We start from the raw sequence: 12,056 nt of genomic DNA on the forward strand, positions 1-12,056 counted from the left end.
TAAAGTCAAGTACAATTGCAGTATGTGCTCTCCGGTTTGACTGGCAAAAAGTATTTAGAAGAAAATGTTCAAAGCTGAGTAGCAAATTTTTGTTTTGAATGTTGAACGTGGAGGGTAATTTGGCAGAAGTCTGGATGAGATGTTCACTAGCTAAATGACTCAATTTTGGCTTCAGCTATTAACTGCCTGCATGTTACAGTCACAACAAATTTGGATTAAGCAGTTCCTCTGATAATAGCAAGAGGGACACTGGGGGTAGAGAGAGCGTTTGTATCTAGATTCTTTGTTGGGATTTTTAATAACTGCTGTTATGGAGACAAAAAGCTTTCTTCAGGCTCAGCCTCCTTCTTGGAGGAAATTTTAATACCTAACATAGTATTAGCTTCCTAAAACTGTGCGGAAGCTCTGAGCCTCCTCTCTGATCCTTAATCCTTCAGTGCCATTACAGCTTGTGATGAGTGCTCTAGAACGCCCATAATAAGGACACTCCTGTTTTAAACTGAATATGAAAAATGTGGTTTTGGTTTGTTTGGGGTTTGTTTTTGTTTTGGATAGAACAGCCTGCTTTAAGATGGTTTCTTCCCCTGGATCAGCTAGGCAGATGTTTGTTTACATGTACCTATTCTGATTAAACGACCATATCTTTGCCTAGCTACTGCATAATTCCCTGCTCTGCCTCTGCTGGGTGTCATGTGGTAAGTTAGCAGATGCTGAACAGTGAGAGGAAGCCGGCTGTCTGTCTGAGGGATGATATTCCAAGGTACTTTCACAGCGTATTCTCAACAAACCTAGTTAGATACACAAATTGAAAATAGTTCAGTGATTTATATTTATTGGGGTGCTTGGACATTTTATTGGGGTTTTTAATTTCAGTCACTTCCGCTAGTGAGGTGGACAGACAGACCAAAAAAAAAAAAAGGGAGGGGGCAGTTAATGCTTCAGAGCTTAAGCCAATCTAAGGGTTAGAAATTGGGGTGAGACCTACTATGTGGGACAATCTGCTCCCTGGAGTCTGGGGCTATTACACCTTCCTCTGAAGCAGGCTGGACTGTGGACCACGAGTCTAAGCCAGTCTGGAAATTCCTATGTTTAAAAAAAAATCAACATGCTTGCTGTCTATTCTGGGTTCTTCTACGGAGTTTATTTCCGTATGGGGAGAGCATGTTAGAGCAGGAATTTGAAATGATGCAAGTTGCGGAAGCAGGCTGAAGAGATGCCTTGTGAAACTGCAAAGGCTGATCACGTATTCAGTCCTCCTTTCCCCCTCATCCCTTTTAAGGGACTTGATCCTGAAATCTTTAACACAGTTGCCTCAGGCTCCATCCTGTCTATTTGCCAAGATTAAGGAGAATGAGTTTTTTCCATAAGACTCAACAGAAGCTCGTATACCCTTGTCTTGCGTTATACTTCCAAACATCCGAGATGCAAATAAAAATGAGCAAACTCTTCCTGCACTCAGGTGATTTGCATAAAGGCCAGTACTGAGCTTGTTTTAGCTTCCTTTAGGACAGTCCCTGAAGACCTACTTCTGCATTGGCAAAGTGAGACTGGGTTACAGAGCCCAGTTCAAACCTTAGTTTTAGTGAATGGGAGCTTTTCCATGAACTTGCATGGACTTAGGATAAGGTCTCCTGTGAAGAACTTAAAACAAACAAAAAGTGAAAGTGTTGAGTGTGTGTACGGTTTGCCGGACTGTTGTGTTTGTGCTAACTGGTACCTCTTGGGAAATGAGTTAACTTGGCCAATAGAATTATACGACTGCCTGGCCATAAGGTCACTGGGCTCAATGCTGCACTTGATTGCCTTCTAATACCATATTCCGTGCCTGAGTTTAGCTTAGATGTCTTGTGTGCCTAGCTGGCTATTGGCCACTCGCAGGGCCGGCTTTAGAAAGTGTGGGGCCTGATTCGAATAGTTTTGATGGGGCCCCGGCAGGGATGACTCACCCGGCGGTGCTCCGGGTCTTCGCTCCAGGTCTTCTGCAGCACCGAGGGACCCGTCGCCGAAGACCCAAAGTGAGTGAAGGATCCGCCGCCGAAGTGCCGCCAAAGACCCGGAGCGCCGCCGGGTGAGTAAAAACTAAAAAGGTGCCTAAGTTAGGCGCTCTTCTTTAGGGTGCGGCGCCCTCTTAGGCGCAGCGCCCGATTCGGGGGAATCGGCCTAAAGCCGGCCCTGGCCACTCGGCCCCCATTTGACAGAAAGTTTTGTGCCTTCTGGTGGAGTTTAGGTTAATTTTCCTGCGGTTAAATTTTTCAGAAGTGTTGAAATGACTTACAAGCCCAAGACCCACTGATTTTCAAAGTGCTTCGGAAAATGTTACCCTCTGTCTTTTCTCTAGTTATGTAGCTGTGGGAGCTGCAGCATTACAGATCCACACCATCTCTGGCTGAAATGTATAGAGAGAGTCTGCCAGGGGAATGCAATAAAGGAGGAATGCTGATAACATCCACAAGCCTTCAAAGTTGTGTGAACCTCTCCCTGCCTTTAAACCCATCCCTGGTTCATTCTTGCTGCCTCCCACCACAGCTCCTTTCTCACTTTGCTCCTCCGGCTTCCTTGTCTGAGATCGGGATTTCCTTTCGTGTCTGTCCACCTCCCCAAAAGCTCACACACCCCATTCTTAGTTGCCTGCGTTTTTGGCTTTCTGATGTTACATCAGGGCTGCCCAGATGGGGGCGGGGGGCAAGTGGGGCAATTTGCCCGAGGCCCCGGGCCCTGCAGGGGCCCCCACGAGAATATTGTATTCTATAGTACTGCAACTTTTTTTTATGGAAGGGGCCCCTGAAATTGCTTTGCCCCAGGCTCCCCTGAATCCTCTGGGCGGCCCTGTGTTACATTGCCTCTTTCCCTTTCCCTACAACATATTCTCTCCTTCCTCCTCTTAGGCTGTGTCTGCACTGCCACTCTCAGCGCTAAAACTTTTGTCATTCAGGGGTGTGAAAAAACACACCCCTGAGCGACGAAATTTTTAGCACCGAAAAACACCAGTATAGACAGCGCTTTATTGCTGGGAGCGCAGGGTGAGCTTTCTCCTGGCGATAAAACGTGTCTACAAAGAATCACAATCCAACTTGAAAATTAGCTGCCTTGGTCAAATTATGTGATTAGAGGCATAGGAAAAAACTTCCATACAGGAGAGATTTGTTTAGAGAGGAGACAAAGGGGCAAGGTAGAAGTTTAATGGTAGGGAAGTTGTATGCTCGTATTTACCCTTTCTCCTAATACAAAGGGGACATTTGACAAAAGTGAATGGCAACAAATTTAAACCTAAAGAAAGGAAGCACTTCTTTACCCAATGCCTAATCAGCCAGGGGAACTCATTGCCACAAGATATATCAGAGGCTAAGAGCCTAGTAGTATCTCCTATATTACCACATCCCCTTCTGCGTTGGCCACTTGTCTTTTTTTATTTTTTTTTTGTTTTTAATTTTTATTTATTTATTTATTTATTTTTTAAAGCTTTGCTGGAGTAAGGTGAAACTGATGCAATATCTTAAAATAGCCATCTTTTATAATAGGCACATACGGAAGAAGCTGGTGCGAGGAACCATATAGATGATCATTCCTCAGTGGGTATTAATCTTCTAAATATTTTTTTTCCCCATCACTTCAGGAAGCTAGCATTTCATCTTTATGGTCTCCTTGATCAAATATATAAATAAAATTCTTATTACCGAGTTCTTCTATAACTAATTATTAAAAATGACTTTAAAAGAAAAGTACTGTTTATTAATTTTATGAGTAATAGTGTGTCTGGAAATAGAGCACAATTCTTAGGAATGAAGGTAATTAATTAACCATAAAAACAATTTACAAAGAAACGTGTTGTACTCTGTCACTTGAAGTCTTTAAATCAAGAATGGATCTCTTTCTGCAAAATGATGCTGTAGCCCAACCAGACATTATGGACTTCATGCAGAGGAATTATTGAGTGAAATTCTATGGCCTCTGTTGCATAGGGGGAGGCCAGATTAGATTACCACCTTAGTTCCTTATGCCCTTCAATCTATATGAATCTACGAGCTATAAATATTGGGAGAAGACTTAAACTGGAATGTCCAAAATGGTCTTTAATGTCTTGGAACTGTTTTGGAGTGTTAAGGACCTAAGGTTTACGTTTCCTCCTGCTCAGAGCCATGCTGGAACATTGCTGGTACTGACTTTGAATGTCACCTTACAGTTCAGTGGACACCTGTGTATCTATCCCCACCACCGTATATACGTACTGACCAGCCCTGGTTGGGCTTAGCTTGCCAGAACTGACAAGCAGAACCCTGCAAATCTGTGGAGATCCACTTCATATCAGTGGGCCATTTTTGCAGATAGTGGATCGGATGCAGAAACAATCGCACAGGGCTCTATTCACCAGCAGCGCTTGGTCCTTGGCATTGGGCTCAGGCAGGCCAGGGGGGTGCAGTGTGCTCGGGGCCAGCAGCTAGCAGCCAGTCCAGCCACTTCCTGTCCAGCAGCTCTGGTCCCTCGGACAGTGCCAGCGTCCCCACCATGGCCCGGCCCAGCAGCACTGGCCGCGCTCCCATTCCTGGCCTGGCCCACCAGCTCCTGGCCAGCAGGGTCCACCCCTGACCACAGGGATTGGAGTGGGTGGGGCCTGGGGTCCCACCCTACTGTGATGCATCACGCACTGCTGCTGCCATGTGTCATCACTCGCAAGCCCCTGGGAGCAGCACGTGATAGGCCATCCCTTCCCCCAGCCTCTGCGCCGCCCCTTCTCCTCACCTACACGCTGCCCCTTACCCCCAGTCCCCACTCTTGCATTGTCTCTTCCCTTCAAGACCCCGCCCCTCCACCTGCCCCCTCCCAAGTCGCTAGCCCTTGTGAGACGGTTTGCTGCTGCGGGTGCGGACACAGGTAAAAGATGGCTAGCAGATCGGGGGGCGGATCATGGGTTGAGCTTGGTGGATGCGGATCGGATCCACATTTTTGTATCCATGCAGGGCTCTGCTGACAAGATCACAACCCTAGAGACTGGGATATGTTGGTCTGTCTACCCAGCAGCTGGGAAAGAACCTCTCAGCCCAGGTAGACAGACACAGGCTGGCTCTGCTTGAGCTAGCACTCAAAAATAGTAGCATGGACATTGTGAGCATGCACATGTTGGTCTACTCAGGATAGAAGGCTGGTTCCCAGCTGCAGTGTAGACATGCCCTCTGAGGAAAGACCAGAGTAAGAAAATCCATATTAGCTAAACGGAGAAGACTGAAGTAGTTGGGGAAACCTCTTGTTTTCTAGCTTAAGAACAACTGTCAAAGGAGGAGAGGGTTATTAATAATCTATTTACCAAAAAAAAAGCTGTGGCATTATACTTTAAGCATATTGTGAAAGAAACTTCACCCATTTCCCTTAAGGAGGAGGAAAATTTAGAGTCTTTTAGTCTTTAATAACCCATTATATTTGAATTGTGCTCAGTTTTGATTATAAAACTAATCTCCTGGGCATTGTATAATTGGATAACACTGGGAGGCATCTATAAACTGCAGTTCTCAGGACTCCCGCTTTTAATTTTGGGATATTACACAGGCTACATTGGAAAACCTTATTCTTTGTAGCATTACTGAATATCTATTTTAAGCAAATATTTCTCTGGTTGTGTTTCTCTATTAATAATGGCATTAGATTAATTCTAGAGGTTGTTTTCTTTAGTAATAGTTTATTAGCTCACAAGTTTATTTGCGCTGAAGCCCATTTAGGAAAGTAATTCCCCACTGAAAGTGACTGAGTCTCCGTTGTTTACACTATAAGCACCAAACACTCAACACTCCAGATACTTTCCTCTGCTTATAATGCAAGGTACTTACAGCTCCATAGTCATCACTATCTATCTATGTAGTTATACGTGTTGCCCATCAAAATAGTTTTGGAGTGTCTCATAAACTTGAATGCCTTTTTATTTGCAGGATCCCTGTGAGGCAGGAAAGTATTAGTCCTGTTTTACAGATGAGAAAACTTAGTCATAGGGATGCAGGATTTCCAGAAATGAGTGCCTAAAGTTAAGTGCCTAAATATGAACTTGTAAGCCTGTTATAATTTAGTTGTATTATTGTAGTGCCAAGGAGCTCCAGTCACGGACCAGGGTATGCTAGGTCTGCTACAAACAGAGGAGGAAAAATATGATCCCTGCCCGCAGGAACTTAGAATTTAGTAAATGACCTTGATTTTTTTTCAAAAGTTGTGAGCACACAACAGCTACCTCTGTAGCAGTGGGAATGCTTGGGTGCGCAGTATTCTTGAAAATCTGGCTGCTTAGTTAGGTGCCTAAATATGGATTTAGGAGCCTAACTTGAGGTACACACACACAAAAATTCTTAGCCAGAGGGAGATTGTGATTTATTCTAGATCATACAGCAGGTCAGTGACTGAGTTTGGAAATAGAACTCAGGACTTCAGAGTCCCAGTTCATGGCCCTGTCTGCTAGGTCATGCTGCCTCTCTAAACTATGTAGATATTGAAATACCACTCGTGGTGGTGGTGATTTTTTTTTTGGTCTGGTAATACCTATTTACAGAGTGCAGAAGGTTCTGAGCTTACGTAGCCCTTAAATAGGAGATGAAGTCAAGGCCGGCTTTATGACCCACGGGGCCCGATTAGAACACTCGGCGGTGGGGCATCTGCTCCGGGTTTTCCGCGGCACCGAAGGACCTGCTGCCGCCGAAGACCCCCGGAGCAGACCCCACCGCCGCTGAAATGCTGCCGAAGACCCCCGGGGCGGGGCCCCCTTAGGCGCTGGCGTGGTGCCCTCTTTGGCGTGGGGCCCGATTCCGGGGAATCGGGTGAATCCGCTTAAAGCTGGCCCTGGATGAAGTAGATAGTACAGTGGACCACCTTGCCAAAACCATGTGGAAGTCTGACACCAATTGTAGATTTAAATAAGGCCAGAAGAAGAGTAGGTTCAACCTGACTGTGTTGGTGATGATTGAACGTCTCCTTTTTTTGTGGCTTGATCAACTATGTTGCTGTATAGTGAATCACGGTCTCTCTTTGTGTGTTTGTCAGTCTGTTCTGCTCATTTACAATTAGTATGAGGAGGTCTGGCAAAGGAAATTGAGGAAAGGGAGAAGGAGGAGTAGAATACAGTATTTCTTAGCTTTAATATAGTTGCTGGATCAGGTAAATAACTAGACCTGAACACGGTCTGTTAGACTGCAGATTTCTTGACCAGTGAGATCTGAAGTCTGTCTCCGCTTTACTTTGAGAATTTATTGCCTTAGTATTGTTTGACAGTGAGATTTTGTTTTTTAATACCATCTCAGCAGTCTACAGACAGGAAATTTAGAACCCGAGAGAGACTTCAAAGGCATCTGACTTCAATGATTCTAGCAGAATTCTTGTTTTTCCTGGTGCGGAGTTAAAATGTCACAAGCTTTTATTTGTTCTTATTATGTCATGGACGTTTGCAGATAGCTGAAGAGCACTGGACTCCACATTTTATCTGTAAATACAGTAACTCCTTGCTTAACATTGTAGTTATGTTCCTGAAAAATGCTACTTTAAGCTAAATGATGTTAAGCGAATCCAATTTCCCCATAAGAATTCATGTAAATAGGGGGGGTGTAGGTTCGAGGGAATTTTTTTTTGCCAAACAAAAGGCATTAAATACATTTTAAAAAAGCAATTTAATACTACGCTGTGGGTGGGTGGGGGGAAGGTAGTAGTGTGCACGTGCTGTGTGTTTACAAACATACTGTACAGTACCATAGTTGGGAGGTGCCCCCGCCTTACCCCACACAGGCAGGTGCCCACTGGCACTGGAGATAAGGCAGGCAGGGAGGCTGAAGGTGCTGTAGGCTGGGAGAAGCACGTTGCGCAGCAGTGGCAGCTTCCCCTACTCTGCAAGCACCAGGGGCAGGGTGGGGAGAGGGGAGGTGTGCCGAGTCCTCGCTCCTCCCCCCTCCCTCCTGCCTGGGGCAATCAGCTGGCTTGTGGTGTTGGGGAGGAAGGGGGAGCCTGCGCGCCGAGTCCTCACTCCTCCCCTCTCCCTCCTGCCCCCGAAATGCCGCAAACCAGCTGATTGCCACGGGTGGAGCAGGGAGAAAGGGGGAGGCGCTGGGGGGGGCGGGGGGCGTAGGGAGGCTGTCAGCTGTGGAGAAAGCAGGCACTCAAACAACGTAAGAGTGGAGCATTGCACAACTTTAAATGAGCATGTTCCGTAATTGATCAGCAATGAAACAACGTTAACCGGGACGACTTAAAGTGAGGAGTTACTGTACATCTCTATTACCATGAAAAGAGATTGTTCAGTATTTCCACTATCTACAATTTGAAGAAAAATCCCAGAAAAAGAGCCCTGGAAAAAACCTGAAGTCAATCCTGCCAAAAGTGGTGGCTGCAAAATGCAGAATATTTGGATGCCAATGTGAAAATGCCTGTCTAAAATATTTGACCAAATCTAGAATATTCATAATTCAGTAACTGATCAGGCTTATTCTGTTAGAGTGGATAGCAGGTTTGCATTTCCACTGACAGCACAGTACGGTGGCATATTGCCAGAGCTGCAGTGGAAATCCAGAAAGACATAATTTCATTATAATAGTTGCACAGAATTAAACAGTTATTACACTCTTACTCTCCTGATACATTTGCATGCCTTCTTGCCTTGAGATTACTTCGTAAATTGTGATTTTTTCCAGGTTGACTTTAAAGGTCATAATATAGAAGAATTAAAGTCTGGTTCTTTGCCTATAAATGACTTGTGAATTCTCTGAGGCAGAGCATATTGCTTCAGCTTAGTTGCGACTGGTTTTAAGAAAATGTGTTTATTACTGCATATGCTGTTGTGAATTCTAATAACTACCAAATGTAACAAAATAACTAGATTCATTTTTTGGAATGTTTCATTAAGGATCGGCCTTTTTTCCTTCATAACCAGAAAGGGAAGAAAAAACTGCCTTTAAACATGGTACAATATATGAAAATCTCAGGAATCTCAGGAGGGGATCTAGTCCAACAGGAGGTCATCAAGTCCAACCAAACCCAACTAAAACTAACCAATCCCCAGCTTTGTCCAGCCTCCTGCCCAAAAAAGCCTAAAAAAAACTAACCAAGGAGATTCCCACCACCTCCCCCCCTTTCTTTCCCCACCTTTTCACAAAAACTTTTGAAAAGAAAAGTTTAAAACCAAAACCCAACCTCCTCCTCCTCTTGAGACCATTACCATTACTCCTTTCTCTCATCTTCCACCACTGAGAAGATCCATCCATCATCCCCTTTCCCCTTTCAAGTAGTTGAAGAAAGCAATCATCAATCTTCCTCTTTCTTTCTTCTCTAAACAAACAATCTCTCAGTTCCTCCCTCTCCCTCAGTCATGCTCCCCCCTAATCATTTTTTTTGTTTTGTCCTGGACCTCTCTCTCCAATTTATCACATCTTCTCTGTAGTGTGGGGCAAAAAACACACACAGTACTCCAAATGAGGCCTCACCAGTGCTGAATAGAGGGGAATGATCACATCCCTCGATCTGCTGGAAATGACCCTACTTATACAACGCAAAATGCCAGCAGGGAGTCTAAAATACTTTTTCCAGACACTGGTGATGTCTCTAATAGCCTACTCATTGATGAATGTGACTGAAACGGGAAAAGAAATTCTAGGATTTGGGCCTGTAATAGTCCAAAGCTTTGTGGGTGTGTTTGAGGTAAAACTAACAAGTCAGCTGGTGAATTGCCTCGTTACACACGCTCAAGAATACAATGCAGTCATAACTTTACCAGATCATTTTATTGACTGTTGAAGGCTTACATAGTTGCTGTTTTAAGAATATGGTGGTATCCAAATATAATCCATTTGGTTGCCATTAATAATGAAAGATCTGGTAGCGAGTTCAGACAACTGAATGATAGAAATCCAATTTTATTTTTCTTGCAAAACTCGAAAGGTGTTTCAAACCTGCATTCTTAGATAGCTATTAAATCCTTACTGATGCGTCTGAGTTGATTGTGGCCTGTATAAGTGGTAATGAGAGCTTGCGTGGAAGAAAGGACTCTCTTACAAGGAAATATAATTGTTTTGAATTGAGTACATTGTCTGACTAATATCACCACAATAAAGGTGTATATGATTCACGACTCCAGTGTTGACAACTCAGGGTTGCAGCTTATGCAGCACTGGAAATGTATCATTGGTCTGTCTGTCTCCCCACCCATCATTTTACAAGTATGAGTAATTTTATTTTATAGCTGTCATTTACAATTCGACTCTCAATAGCAAATGTCTGAAGAGAGTTACATCGTTTGATGGCTTTTCTGAATCAGCGTTACCTTTTGAAAGGAGAAATTTGTGAGACATTCATACAGGTTCAGGGTTTCATAGCACTAGGCACTGTAGAAGCATGTAAACAAACAGTGAGGCTTGGAAGGATTCAGTTTTTGTCTGTAAATGTCAATAAGCATCAGTTTCACTGGGCACACGCAAACAGATGGGGAAAACATTTCCGATCACAAAAATTGAAATGTAAACATTTTGTCATTAAATAATTCTGACCCCCTCACCCCAAATTTCTTGCAACTCTGAAAATGTGAATCCATAAAAGTAGAAGAAACTTCTTATAAATACATTGATATTTTCGGTCAAAACGATGAAAAAATCAAATTCTTCCAAGCCTGCAAACAGTCTCTGTCCCAGAAAGTTGACAAACGTGTGTGTGTGTGTCTGTCTGTCTGTCTGTGTGTCTTATATATGTATATAAATAATAGTGTGCATTCATACTTGTTAGAGGGCTTTCCCTTCACCCTGTCCCCCGATTCTTGTCACGTAGACAGACAGAAGACCAGAAGTCCAAGTGGAAACAATGCGATATTTATTGGGGATAGTTTCCAAGCAAGCATATTCCAAAGCCCGTCACACCAGTCTGGCTTATCTCTATACGCCGATAGAGTCTGTTCCCCAGTGTTTCGTTCCCAGCTCTGATGCTGCAACACGTTTACCCCACGTCCGCCTTCCCAGCTCTGAGACCGTAGGCCCTTGTGTGTGTCCCTTCTCCCTGTTCCCTGTTCCGTTCCCGTTTCCCCCCTTAGCAAACAGGATTCCAAGTTCTCTTCCCCCCACTTCCTGTTTGACCCCAGTTTATATAGTAATATTCTTAGTTATACCTTAACGAATCATTTTACTGAAATTTAACTAACCAGTCCTAACATATTGTTACATAATTCTCCAACCAATTCTATCCCACTACCCTAATTAACTTACACCTAGCAAAATTAATGATACAGCACACGGACACAATTAGCGAACCAGACAGATTAACAATAGAAGAGTGGGGGCTATAAAGAATAAAACAATACAGAACTGAGGGTTTCACAGCCACAACCATTGAGAAGTGATTTCTTGCCAGACAGGATGCTGTCAAACGAAGTTTTCTTTATCCATTTTAAGAACTGTTTCTTTATCTGATGGTGATGGGCACTATCAGGACAGGATTGTCTTGCTAACAGCACAGTACCACCTTATTTCAGTGCGACTGGTTTGGAATGTGAGGATGTGACCGTAGGCTTCCCGGCTTATGGCTGCCCCTGCTGCTTCGCCAAAGGCCTTAGGCTAAGAACCAGGCCTCCGCCTATCCTAGGGAGAGAAGGCCCATACTCAGGCAGACTGTGACTTTGATTCTTTATTTTTATACCCCGTAACTAGCTAAGTGATAAAAATACACCTAAGTTCTTAAATAATAGGCCTTTACAGGCAGGCCTGAATATCTATATTCTAACAATACTGCTTTATGTTGTGAGCCCATTGGCTCTCAAGCCAACTAGGGTGGGGATGGATGGGAAATACCCAACGAACTCCTACAGTAGATACTGACAGGAATTGTGTTGGTGACTTGTTAAGGAGTCTTGAGTCAGTTCCAAACTGGAGAGGTCTGTTTTGAATATCCTTTTTTGGATGCACTGTTGCCATTGCTAACAGTTTGTTTTCATGGCCTTGACTGATAATTTTCAATGAGATTTAAATACAAAAATGTTGAGGTGTTTTGAGCTTTTAGGATTTATATATGGAAAAAGCTTAACAACCAGGAGAGCTAGGCATGTACTGTATATATGATATAATGAA

At 43.8% G+C, this 12,056-nt stretch overlaps 1 protein-coding gene and 1 long non-coding RNA gene across 41 annotated transcripts in view; both read left to right on the plus strand.

The window, feature by feature from the left end:
- The window catches only part of MAGI1 (membrane associated guanylate kinase, WW and PDZ domain containing 1), a 481,773-nt gene that overhangs the window by 86,304 nt on the left and 383,413 nt on the right, over window positions 1-12,056 (plus strand). The window lies entirely within an intron of this gene.
- The window catches only part of LOC120409603, an 84,969-nt gene continuing 79,536 nt past the window's right edge, over window positions 6,624-12,056 (plus strand). Inside the window, exon 1 of the long non-coding RNA XR_005601365.1 lies at window positions 6,624-6,901. This is a non-coding gene — a long non-coding RNA (uncharacterized LOC120409603). The remainder of the gene's footprint in view (window positions 6,902-12,056) is intronic.

Source organism: Mauremys reevesii, linkage group 7 (genome assembly GCF_016161935.1).
Source record: "Mauremys reevesii isolate NIE-2019 linkage group 7, ASM1616193v1, whole genome shotgun sequence".
In the NCBI taxonomy this organism is placed as follows: Eukaryota; Metazoa; Chordata; order Testudines; family Geoemydidae; genus Mauremys; species Mauremys reevesii.